The sequence below is a fragment of the Stegostoma tigrinum genome, chromosome 3 (genome assembly GCF_030684315.1).
Source record: "Stegostoma tigrinum isolate sSteTig4 chromosome 3, sSteTig4.hap1, whole genome shotgun sequence".
Taxonomy (NCBI): Eukaryota; Metazoa; Chordata; class Chondrichthyes; order Orectolobiformes; family Stegostomatidae; genus Stegostoma; species Stegostoma tigrinum.
The window spans coordinates 25,090,564-25,103,361 of NC_081356.1; the positions used below are offsets into that span (position 1 = coordinate 25,090,564).

The 12,798-nt window shown below is 44.8% G+C and overlaps 1 protein-coding gene and 1 long non-coding RNA gene across 2 annotated transcripts in view; one reads left to right on the forward strand and one right to left on the reverse strand.

The window, feature by feature from the left end:
* Window positions 1–423, reverse strand: part of c9orf72 (C9orf72-SMCR8 complex subunit) — a 35,581-nt gene extending 35,158 nt beyond the window's left edge. Inside the window, exon 1 of the mRNA XM_048526823.2 lies at window positions 310–423. The gene's annotated coding sequence lies outside the window, so the exon portion shown is untranslated. The remainder of the gene's footprint in view (window positions 1–309) is intronic.
* Window positions 299–11,609, forward strand: LOC125450740 (uncharacterized). Its single transcript, XR_007247139.2, has 3 exons — window positions 299–500; window positions 9,526–9,684; window positions 11,375–11,609. It is a non-coding gene; the product is annotated as an uncharacterized LOC125450740 (long non-coding RNA).
* Window positions 11,610–12,798: the final 1,189 nt, after the last annotated feature.

Here is a 12,798-nt window from a genome sequence, read left to right on the forward strand (position 1 = left end):
TCCCTCTTGGTAACTCTCCTTTCTTACATTTCCCCAACTCATCGCTCCCAGACCTTCTCACCTGCCCGCACCATCTTCCCTTCCACAGCTTATCCTCCACCTACACCCCTTTTCTACCCCAAAAAACCCACCTACATACTCTTCTCCTCCCTCCCGTCCCTGTCTCTCTCCTTCCCAGCCCGTTCTCTCGCTCTCCCCCAAACATCCTCACTCTACACCCACTCTCACACTCCCAACCCTCTCTCCAAAACCGCACCACTTCCTCCGAATTCCGTACACCGCCCTTTCTAACACTCCATCATCCCTAACCTCAATTTTCCCTCGTCTCCACCGTGTTCTACATCTCTACTTTTACATTTTTCCGAGAGCTGACTGCATGTAAACACGGAACCGAACAAGACCATGGACGTCACTTCCGCTCCCATGTGGAAATGGGCGGCAGTTTAACTGCTGCACATTCGAATCGGTGGGCGGTTTAACGGCTTCAGCAGGCGGACTGGGTACGGTACTCTTTATCTCTGTCACTCCCTCTTGTTCCAATTCTTAACCTGATTCAAACTGAGTACGAAGTATTGGTTTTAATTTCAGAAAAGGTAGTGGTCATTCCACCAGGTCAAAAAAAATGGTAAACTCAGGAACAAGTATCACACGCGACCTCACACAAACAACAAAGCGATAATGACCAAACAGTTTTGTCCGTGTTGATGGACGGCTAAAAATTTGCCAAAATATCATTGACAATTTGCTTACCGTTCTTCAAAATAGTACCACAGGATCTTTATCATCGACGTGCGACAGCAGCCGTTTAAGATCTCTAAGAAGCAGCACTTCCAACAGTACACAGTACTGGACTGGAGTGATATCCTTGAATTTAGTTTTCGCATTCAAAGGAGTTATGGAGATGTATAGCACGGAAACAGACCCTTTGGTTCAACTCGTCCAGGCCGACCAAATAGGGACCATTCATCTAGTCCTATTTGCCAGCGTTTGGCCCAAATCCCTCTCAATCTTGACTATCCAAATACCCATCCAAAGGTTTTTTAAATAGTGTAATTGTACCAGCCTCCACTACTTCTTCAGGCAACTCATTTCATACAACTACCACATAAGAATTTTATTATAATGGAAGAATTTATATTCATATAATGTTTCATAACTTCAGGTCTTCTCAGAGCCGTTTGCAGCCAAATAAGCCATATTGGACTCTAATCATTGTCGCAAAGCGCGAAACACAGCAACCAATTTATTCAAAGTAGATTCTCACAGACAGCAATCTTAAGATGATGGCATGGTCAGGAATATTTGGGGCAGATAATGTCACTGCCCAGGCCATGGCTGCGATACCCTAGTTGATGACAACAATCATGTGTTTGATCACAGAATCCAAAGCCAGGTTGAAGTCTAGCATTTAACAAACAGTTTTGAAGGGCACAATCAACTGTTAAAATGGTGTTTCCATGATAGTAGGCACTGCAGATATTGGAGAATCTGCGATAACAAGGTGTAGAGGTGGATGAACACAGCAGGCCAAGCAGCATCAAAAGAGCAGGAAAGCTGACATTTCAGGCATAGACCCTTCATAAAATTCATTCGCCCAGCTCTACTCCTTGTTATCTGTTAAAATGGTGCACTGCCCCATGTCACCATGTCATTGAAGCCCATCCTAGAATGACAGGTGGCTTTTGGATATGTTTCAGGAATGGAAAAGAATGCACACGGAACATGGATTCAGAGCTAGATAAACAATGCCAACAGTGAACGTATCACAAATATTATTAAGGTAGTACTGTTATCAGTACAGTGTTAAGGTCCAGTTTAAAGTCCCACCTGAGCTGGAAATACATCACAACATGTCTGAACAGATTGATTTAATACACTTAGATTAAAGAGGCGGCTCATCTTTTTCAGAACTGTAGTGGAGTGGATTAATTCAAGCCTGTTTTCACTGCTGAGTTTACAGACATGAATTTAATCTGTGATGGCTTGGAAAAGGTGCAAAATTAAATACAGTAGACAGATTCTTTCCAAGTGATTGGTGATGAACTGAACTATCACAATGAAGTGTGCTATTCTAAACAACGTTTACACTCAGAATCCTAGAGATATACAGAAACAGATCCTTCAGTCAAACTAGTCCATGCCAACCAGCTATCCTAAATTAATCTCGTCCCATTTGCTGGCATTTGGCCCATATCCCTCTAAACCCTTCCTATTCATGTACCCATCCTATGCCTCTGAAATGTTGTAATTGTACTAGCATCCACCACTACTTCTGGCAGCTCATGCCATACATGCACCACCCTCTGTGAGAAAAAGTTGCCCCTTAGGTCCCTTTTAAATCTTTCCCCTCTCACCTTAAACCTATGCCCTCTAGTTTTGGACTACCCCATTCCACTGAAAACACTTTGTCTGTTCACCTATCCATGATTTTATAAGCCTCTATAAGGTCACCCCTCAGCCTCTGACGCTCCAAGCAAAATAGCCCCAGTCAACTTAACCTGTCCCTATAACTCAAACCCTGGCAACGTCTTTGAAAATCTTTTCCAATCCTTTTCAAGATTCACAACATTTTTCCGAGAGCAGCAGTACCAGAATTGCAGAGTATTTCAGTAGTGGTCTAACTGATGTCCTGTACAGCTGCAGCATGAGCTCCCAATTCCTATACTCAATGCACTGACCAATAAAGGCAAGCATATCTAACACCTTCTTCATTATCCTTCCTACATATGCATTTCCAAAATACAGCCCCTCACATTTATCTAAAATAAACTGTCACTCCTTGGCCATTAGTCAATTTGGTCAAGATCCAATTGTATTCAGAGATAACCTTCCTCACTGTGCACAACACCTCCACTTATGGTGTCATCTGCAAACTTACTAACCATATCTCCTAGATTCACATCCAAGTCATTTATATAAATGACAAAAAGCATTGGACCCAGCACTGATCCATGTGGTACACCGCTAGTCACAGGTTTCCAGTCTGAAAAGCAACCCTCCACCACTACCCTCTGTCTTCTACTTTCGAGCCAGTCCTGTATCTAAATATTTAGTTCTCCCTCTATTCCATGTGGTTCAACCTTGCTAACCTGTGTACCGTGAGGAATCTTGTCAAACACCTTACTGAAGTCCATTTTGATCATATCCACCACTCTGCCCTCACAATCCTCTTCATTACTCCTTAAAAAAACTCAATCAAGTTAGGGAGACGTGATTTCCCATGCACAAGATCATGTTGCCTAACCCTAATCAGCCCTTGCCTTTCCTAATACATGCAAATCCTGTCCCTTCAACAACTTGTCCACCACTGATCTCAGGCTCACTGATCTGTCATCTCCAAGATTTTCCTTACCACCTTTCTCAAATAGTGGCACTACATTAACAAACCTCCAGTCTTCTGACACCTCAGCTGTTGCTATCGATGATACAAATATCTTAGCAAGGAGGCCAGCAATCATTTTCCTAGCTTCCTACAGAGTTCTGTGGTATTCCTGATCAGGTCCTGGGGATTCAATCACCTTCATACATTTTAAGGCATCCAACACCATCTCCTTTGTAAATATAAACATTTTTCAGATGTCACTATTGGGCAGCACAGTGGCTCTGTGGTTAGCACTGCAGCCTCAGTGCCAGAGACCCGGGTTTGACTCCAGCCTCAGGCAACTGTCTGAGTGGAGTTTGCACATTCTTCCCATGTCTGCATAGGTTTCCTCGGGGTGCTCTGGTTTCCTCCCACAGTCCAAAGATGTGCAGGTTAGGTGGAATGGCTATGCCAAATTGCCCATAGTGTTCAGGGGTGTGTGGGTTATAGGGGGATGGGTCTGGGTGGGATGCTTCAAGGGGTGGTGTGGACTTGTTGGGCCAAAGCGCCTGTTTCCACACTGTAGGGAATCTAATCTATTTATTTCCCCATATTCTCCATCTTTTATATCCTTCTTCATAGTAAACACTGATGCAAAATACTTGTTTAGTAATTCTTCCATCTCCTGCAGTTCCACACAGGCAACCTTGCTGCTATGTACAGTCCCTGTACACCTGCATTCCGCATGGAGATGGCCTCAAGGCCCTTCGCTTCTTCCTGTCCCGCAGGCCCGACCAGTCCCCCTCCACCGACACTCTCATCCGCCTAGCTGAACTCGTCCTCACACTCAACAACTTCTCTTTTGACTCCTCCCACTTCCTACAGACTAAGGGGGTGGCCATGGGCACCCGCATGGGCCCCAGCTATGCCTGCCTCTTTGTAGGTTACGTGGAACAGTCCCTCTTCCGCACCTACACAGGCCCCAAACCCCACTTCTTCCTCCGGTACATTGATGACTGTATTGGCGCCGCCTCTTGCTCCCCAGAGGGGCTCGAACAGTTCATCCACTTCACCAACACCTTCCACCCCAACCTTCAGTTCACCTGGGCCATCTCCAGCACATCCCTCACCTTCCTGGACCTCTCAGTCTCCATCTCAGGCAACCAGCTTGTAACTGATGTCCATTTCAAGCCCACCGACTCCCACAGCTACCTAGAATACACCTCCTCCCACCCACCCTCCTGCAAAAATTCCATCCCCTATTCCCAATTCCTCCGCCTCCGCCGCATCTGCTCCCACGATAAGACATTCCACTCCCGCACATCCCAGATGTCCAAGTTCTTTAAGGACCGCAACTTTCCCCCCACAGTGATCGAGAACGCCCTTGACCGCGTCTCCCATATTTCCCACAACACATCTCTCACACCCCGCCCCCGCCACAACCGCCGTAAGAGGATCCCCCTCGTTCTCACACACCACCCTACCAACCTCCGGATACAACGCATCATCCTCCGACACTTCCGCCATTTACAATCCGACCCCACCACCCAAGACATTTTTCCATCCCCTCCCCTGTCTGCTTTCCGGAGAGACCACTCTCTCCGTGACTCCCTTGTTCGCTCCACACTGCCCTCCAACCCCACCACACCCGGCACCTTCCCCTGCAACCGCAGGAAATGCTACACTTGTCCCCACACCTCCTCCCTCACCCCTATCCCAGGCCCCAAGATGACATTCCACATTAAGCAGAGGTTCACCTGCACATCTGCCAATGTGGTATACTGCATCCACTGTACCCGGTGCGGCTTTCTCTACATTGGGGAAACCAAGCGGAGGCTTGGGGGCCGCTTTGCAGAACACCTCCGCTCAGTTCGCAACAAACAACTGCACCTCCCAGTCGCAAACCATTTCCACTCCCCCTCCCATTCTCTAGATGACATGTCCATCATGGGCCTCCTGCACTGCCACAATGATGCCACCCGAAGGTTGCAGGAACGGCAACTCATATTCCGCCTGGGAACCCTGCAGCCTAATGGTATCAATGTGGACTTCACCAGTTTCAAAATCTCCCCTTCCCCTACTGCATCCCTAAACCAGTCCAGTTCGTCCCCTCCCACCACTGCACCACACAACCAGCCCAGCTCTTCCCCCCCACCCACTGCATCCCAAAACCAGTCCAACTTGTCTCTGCCTCCCTAACCAGTTCTTCTTCTCACCCATCCCTTCCGCCCACCCCAAGCCGCACCCCCATCTACCTACTAACCTCATCCCACCTCCTTGACCTGTCCGTCTTCCCTGGACTGACCTATCCCCTCCCTACCTCGCCACCTCCCCACCTATCTTCTTTACTCTCCATCTTCGGTCTGCCTCCCCCTCTCTCCCCCTATTTATTCCAGTTCCCTTTCCCCATCCCCCTCTCTGATGAAGGGTCTAGGCCCGAAACGTCAGCTTTTGTGCTCCTGAGATGCTGCTTGGCCTGCTGTGTTCATCCAGTCTCACATTTTATCATCTTGGAATTCTCCAGCATCTGCAGTTCCCATTATCTCTGATGCTATTTAAGGGGCCCTATTTTCTCCCTAGTTACCCTTTTGTTCTTAATGTATTTTTAGAATCCCATTGGACTCTCCTTAACCCTATTTACCAAAGCTATCTCATGTCCCCGTTTTGTCATCCTGATTCCCTCTTAAGTATACTCCTTACTGTCTTTAAACTCTTCACGGGATTCACTCGCTCCGTGCCTGACATATGCTTTCTTTTTATTCTTGATCAAAATCTCAATTTCTGTAATTATCCAGCATTCCCTACACCTACCAGCTTTGCCCTTCACCCTAATAAGAACAGTGATCAGAGATAGTGGGAACTGAAGAGGCTGCAGAATCCAAGATAACAAAGTGTGGGGCTGGATGAACAGAGCAGGCCAAGCAGCATCTCAGGAGCACAAAAGCTGACGTTTCGGGCCTAGACCCTTCATCAGAAAAGGGGGATGGTGAGAGGATTCTGAAATAAATAGGGAGAGGGGGAGGCGGATTGAAGTTGGATAGGGGAGAAGATAGGTGGAGAGGAGTGTATGGGTGGGGAGGTAGGGAGGAGATAGGTCAGTCTGGGGAGGACGGACAAGTCAATGGGGCAAGATGAGGTTAGCGGGTAGGAAATGGAGGTGCGGCTTGAGGTGGGAGGAGGGGATAAGTGAGTGGAAGAACAGGTTAGGCAGGCAGGGACAAGCTGGGCTGGTTTTGGGATGCAGTTGGGGGAGGGAACCCCAACGTCAAGTTCACCTGGACCATTTCCAACACATCCCATACCTTCCTGGACCTTTGTCTCCATCTCAGACAACCACCTACGTACCGATGTCCATTTCAAGCCCACCGACTTCCACAGCTACCTTGAATACATCTCCTCCCACCCACCTTCCTGCAAAAATTCCATCCCCTATTCCCAATTCCTTCGCCTCCGCCGCATCTGCTCCCAGGATGAGACATTTCACTCCCACACATCCCAGATGTCCTCGCTTTTCAAGGGCCACAACTCCCCCGCAGTGATCGAGAATGCCCTCGACTACGTCTCCTGCATTTCCCGCACCTCATCCCTCACACCCTGCCCTCACAGTAACCGCCAAAAGCGAATCCCCTAGTCTCACATTCCACCCTACCAACCTCCAGATACAACACATCATCCTCCAACACTTCCACCATTTACAATCCAACCCCACCACCAAAGACATTGTTCCCACCCCACCCTTGTCTGTCTTCTGGAGAGGCCACTCTCTCCACGACTCCCTTGTCTGCTCCAACCCCACCACACCTGGCACTTTCCCCTGCAACTGCAGGAAGTGCTACACCTGCCCCCGACACCACCTCCCTTGCCCCCATCCCAGACCCCAAGATGACTTTCCACATCAAGCAGATGTTCACCTGCATATCCACCAATGTGGTATACTGCATGCACTGTACACAGTGTGGCTCCCTCTATATTGGGGAAACCAGGCAGAGGCTTGGGGACCGCTTTGCAGAACACCTGTACTCAGTTCACAGTAAAGAACTACACCTCCCAGTCACGAACCATTTCAACTCCCCCTCCCATTCCTTCGACGACATGTCCATCCTGGGCCTCCTGCAGTGCCATAATGATGCCACCCGTAGGTTGCAGGAACAGCAACTCATATTCTGCTTGGGAACCCTGCAGCCCAATGGTATCAATGTGGATTTCACCAGCTTCAATATCTCCCCTTCCCTCCACTGTATCCCAAAACCAGCCCAATTCATCCCTGCCTGCCTAACCTGTTCTTCCTCTCACCTATCCCCTCCTCCCACCTCCATTTCCTACCTACTAACCTCATCCCACCACCTTGACCTGTCCATCCTCACCCAACTGACCTATCCCCTCCCTACCTCCCCACTTATCTTCTCCTCTATCCATCCTCAGTCCTCCTCCCCTCTCCCTATTTATTTCAGAATCCTCTCCCCAACCCCTTTTCTGATGAAGGGTCTAGGCCCAAAACATCAGCTTTTGTGCTCCTAAGATGCTGCTTGGCTTGCTCTGTTCATCCAGCCCCACACTTTGTTATCTAAGAACATACAGTCCCTGGACTCTTGTTATCTTATTTTTGAATGCTTCCCATTTTCAAGCCATTTCTTTACCTGCAAATATCCACCCCCAATCAACTTTTGCAAGTTCTTGCCTAATGATGCCAAAATTGGCTTTACTCTAATTTAGAACTTTAACTGAAATTGCTGGAAAAGCTGAGCAGGTCTGGCAACATCTGTGAAGGAAAAATAATCAGTTAACATTTCAGGTCCAGTGACCCTTCCTCAGAACCAATGATAGCAGTGAAAATATCAGTTTATATGCAGAAAATAGGGAGGGGCGTGGGCCAGAGAGTAAATGATAGGATAGAGCCAAAGGAGAGTGAAGAATGGTTGGACAAACAAAGGAATTGATAATGATCTGGCTAGCAGGGTGAATAGTTGTTAATTGGCCGGTTGTTAGTCACTGTTGTTATTCACCCTCCTTGCCAGATTGTTATCAACTTCTTTGACTATCCAACTGTTCTTCTCTCTGTTTAGGCTCTACTCTATCATTTACTCCCTCCCCCACCCCGCCCTATTTCCTGTATATAAACAGATGTTTTCACAGCTGTCATTGGTTCTGAGGAAGTGTCACCAGACCCGAAATGTTAACTCTGATTTTTTTTTGTTCACAGATGCTGCCAGATATGCTGAGCTTTTCCAGCAACTTCTGTTTTTGTTCCTGATTTACACCATAAGCAGTTCTTTTGGTTTTAATTTAGAACTTTAACTTTTAGATCCAGTCTACCCTTTTCCATCACTATTTTTAAAACTAATAGAATTATGGTCACTGGCCCCAAAGTGCTCCCCGACTGACACCTCAGTCACCTGCCCTGCCTTATTTCCCAAGAGTAGGCCAAGTTTTACTTCTTCTCTAGTACTTACATCCACATACTGAATTAGAGTATTTTCTTGTACACACTTAACAAATTCCTCTCCATCCAAGCCCTTAATACTATATCAGTCCCAGTCTATGTTTGGAAAGTTAAAATCCCCTGTCATAATGACCCTATTATTCTTACAAATAATTGAGATTCTCTTACAAATTTGTTTCTCAATTTATCACTGACCATTGGGGGTTGGGGGAATGGCTGTGGTACAATCGTTGTGATTTCTGAAGAAGGGTGCTGGCCTGAAATGTCAGCTTTCCTACTCCTCTGATGCTGCCTGGCCTGCTGTATTCCTGTAGCTCCACACTGAATTATCTCTGACTCCAGCATCGGCAGTTCTTACTATCTTATGAAAAGATTTCCTCTGTAAGAAGGAATTTGTAATTTTTAAATAATATATGTATTGCTTGACTGTTGACACCAGGTGGAACTACAGGGCAACACTACGGATATATTACACATTGATGTAGTACTTGACTCCTCCACTGAGTGGCTTCGTATAAAAACAGAACAAACTATATTGACGCAGTAACCTAAGTAACTGGAAAGGAAACAGCCCAAGAGATGACATGCAAATATATCAGTTCAGGTGTGCTAAACTCATGCACTTGAATTCTTTGAGGGTACCAGAGCCAATACAAATCATGTTAAGATGATGGATATTTGTCTTGAAATATATACTGTATTTCTATGAATATAGTACAGAAATTATGCCAGTATCAGTGAAAATTCATTGTCATGTTTATAATACAATCCTTTTAAATTGTAGTTTGATGTCCTTACACCGCTGCTAGCCAAATCTGCATAAAATGGATTTCCCGCAATACCCAGAGATTAATGATACATCATATTTCACAAAAGCATGCTGAAACCAATATACCAAAACCTATTTGCGCAAGTCAGACCTTGGCTTCATAACAGCAAGCCAGTGAGTATATTTCAATTAATGTCTCCAGGTGAAACAGACAATAGATGCTAGATGCCATTTAATTGCTAACGTTTGTGTACCTGTACATATACAATTATTGCATGAGTTTTACCAGGAATGAAGATAGGTCTGCGAAGATCATGTAAAGATGACAAAACTGAAGTGAGACAGAATTGTTTAAATAACCTCACCAGCCCTGATGGTCCTGGGAAACTAAGTAGAATAGCAATGTTAGGAAACATCTGATGTGGTTGCTTGCAAGAGGATTGTCTGACATGAAGGCAGTGGAATCCAAAATGAAGTTGTATATTGAATTATTAATTGGCATGGTATTAAGAAACTGGAGTATAGTTACCAATTGCAATGCAGTAATTAGGTACCTTGAAACAAAACAAATCTTCCAGGAACCTTTCCTGAGCTGCTCCTAACCCTATGTTTGTTAATGACTTAAACTAAATGAATATTTGAATTAGTCGAAGTCACAAAAATGAATACTGTTGTAAGCAGATAAGATCACATTCCCTATAGTATAGAAACAGGCCCTTTGGCCCAACAAGTCCACACTGCCCCTTGAAGCATCCCACTCAGACCCATTCCCCTATAACCCACACACCACTGAACACTACAGGCAATTTAGCATGGCCGATCCACCTAGCCTGCACATCTTTGGACTGTGGGAGGAAACCGGAGCACCCGGAGGAAACCCTCACAGACATGGGGAGAATGTGCAAACTCCACACACACAGTCACCCGAGGTTGGAATCGAACTCAGGTCCCTGGTGCTGTGAGGCTGCAGTGCTAACCACTGAACCACCATGCTGCCGTGCTGTCAATTATTAACGAACAACATTTTTCTGGCATCTCGGACATGGACTGCTAAATCATATTTAAAGGGAGGACTAATGCCCATTTAATGCATTTAAATCATTAAACTGCAGTTTTTAAGAACATTAGAATCAGGAGCCATCTGGCCCTTCGAGCCTGCTCCGCCATTCAATAGGATCACGGCTGATCTTTTCATGGACTCAGATCCACTTACCCGCATTCTCACTGTATCCCTTAATTCCTTTATTGTTCAAAAAAAACCCCTTAGCTTTAAAAATGTTTACTGAAGTAGCATCAACTACTTCATTGGGCAAGGAATTCCATAGATTAACAACGCTCTGGGTGAAGACGTTCTTTCTCAATTCAGTCCTCGCTCTAATCTTGAGGCTATGCCCTCTTGTCCTAGCTTCACCTGCCAGTGGAAACATCCTCTCTACGTCTATTTTATCTATTCCCTTCATAATTTTATATGTTTCTGTAAAATACCCCCTCAGTCTTCTGAATTCCAATGAATATAATCCCAATCTACTCAGTCTCTCCTCATAAGCCAACCCCCTCAACGCCGGAATCAACCTCGTGAACCTCCTCTGCAACCCCTCCAGTGCCAGTACATCCTTTAGACCATCCTTTTGTTAGATGCCTGTGTTATTAGTTTTGAAATTAATTTAATTAATTAATGATAAACATGACGCAATCTGAGGGACATCCTATCATTTGGAAGTGTGAAGCCAGATTTTGCTGCACATTTACCAGATTTCAGGAATCATGCATGACAGAAATGCAAACAGTAATGAGAAGTATTTCATGCTGAAGGGAAATTTTCAGTTAATATGTGACTAAGAGTGTCCTAACCAACATTTTGCAGGTGTACTTGGTCTGCTGACGTCCAAAGATTGTCCTCGAGCCCTTGTGAACTTAAAATAAACCTACAAGTACCATAACAAGAAACCAGAAGAAAAAAATCATCAGGGATTTCTTTTCTTGAAAACAGTTTTACTTCTATTTAAATTTACCAGCTGTATATATATCTTGGAAATAGAGCGGCAAAAAAAGGTTATTTGACTGAGTAGGGCAGTTGATAATCTGTGGTAATGTCATGAAACCTCCACTAATAAATCAGTGTCAATCATTACATAACAATCAGACAACCTGGTTAGTTATTCTCTTCTTGAAAGATGAAAGTTGTTGAGACCATTTTCAACATTCTTACCCTCTTAACGTTCGCTCAAGTCAGATTTTCAATGTAAGGCAGTTCGTATTGCTCCATGATCACCAGCAACATTTCACTATTTCAATCAAGTGGTAACCAAGTATGTACGCATATACAGTGAGACTAGGTAGCCATTGCAGAGTTGATCTTGCCCAAGAGACTTGTAATTACGTACCACAACTTAAGGACATTCCAAAGCACTTTGCAGCCAACTAAGTACTTCTGAAGTGGTTTAGATATCATAACATTAGAAATGCCTGAAAAGGAAGACTCCACACACTCACTCAGAAATAAAAGTGCAACCACTGACCTATAGCTAACTCATAGGTTACCTGAATTTGGTGTTCACAGATATATGCTATCGGCAGGGAGTTCTTAGGTAGTGACTCTGTCTAAATTTTCCCCCCTTACCTAGCAGTTACAAGAATCATATTAAAGCACTCAAATAGCAACATTGTTGGTCTGCAGCGAGTAGGGTGAGCAGGGATTTGGAAGGATGATGAAAAATTAGTTTCATACTGCAGAGTAAAGTTCAGAATCTACTTCTCCTTATAGGAGAAGAATGCTGAACTGTAGGAGAAAAGACAAAGCAATGAAATGCTTTGGAGCCAGTCCAGAAAATTTTATGAAAGTAAATAATCGTATTCACGCCTTTCAAATTCTCTACCACTCTGCAGAGTATTATGAAAAAATACAGAACCAAAAGCTAAAATCTTTAAACACCATGACCTCAGGCATTACATTGACAAGAAAATAAAAGTAAAATTTTGCAGATACTGTAAATTTGAAATGAAAACAAGTACTGAAATACTCAGCAAGTTTTCTCATCATCTGTGGAGAGATATAAAGTCAGTGTTTCAATATGATTCTTTTCCTGAATTTAAGGTGCATGGAATTATGGTAGGATTTATACTATCAATAATGCAGGGGTGGCGAATAAAGGAGAAGATCTGGGATAGGGCTGAAGTCTAGAGAGATTAAATGACAAAGATATCAAAGAACAAAAGGCAAAGTATTAAGACAAAAAAATCCTGTCAGTCGGATCCTTGGCTGTTATGTTGTCAGATCAATGCCTTCAC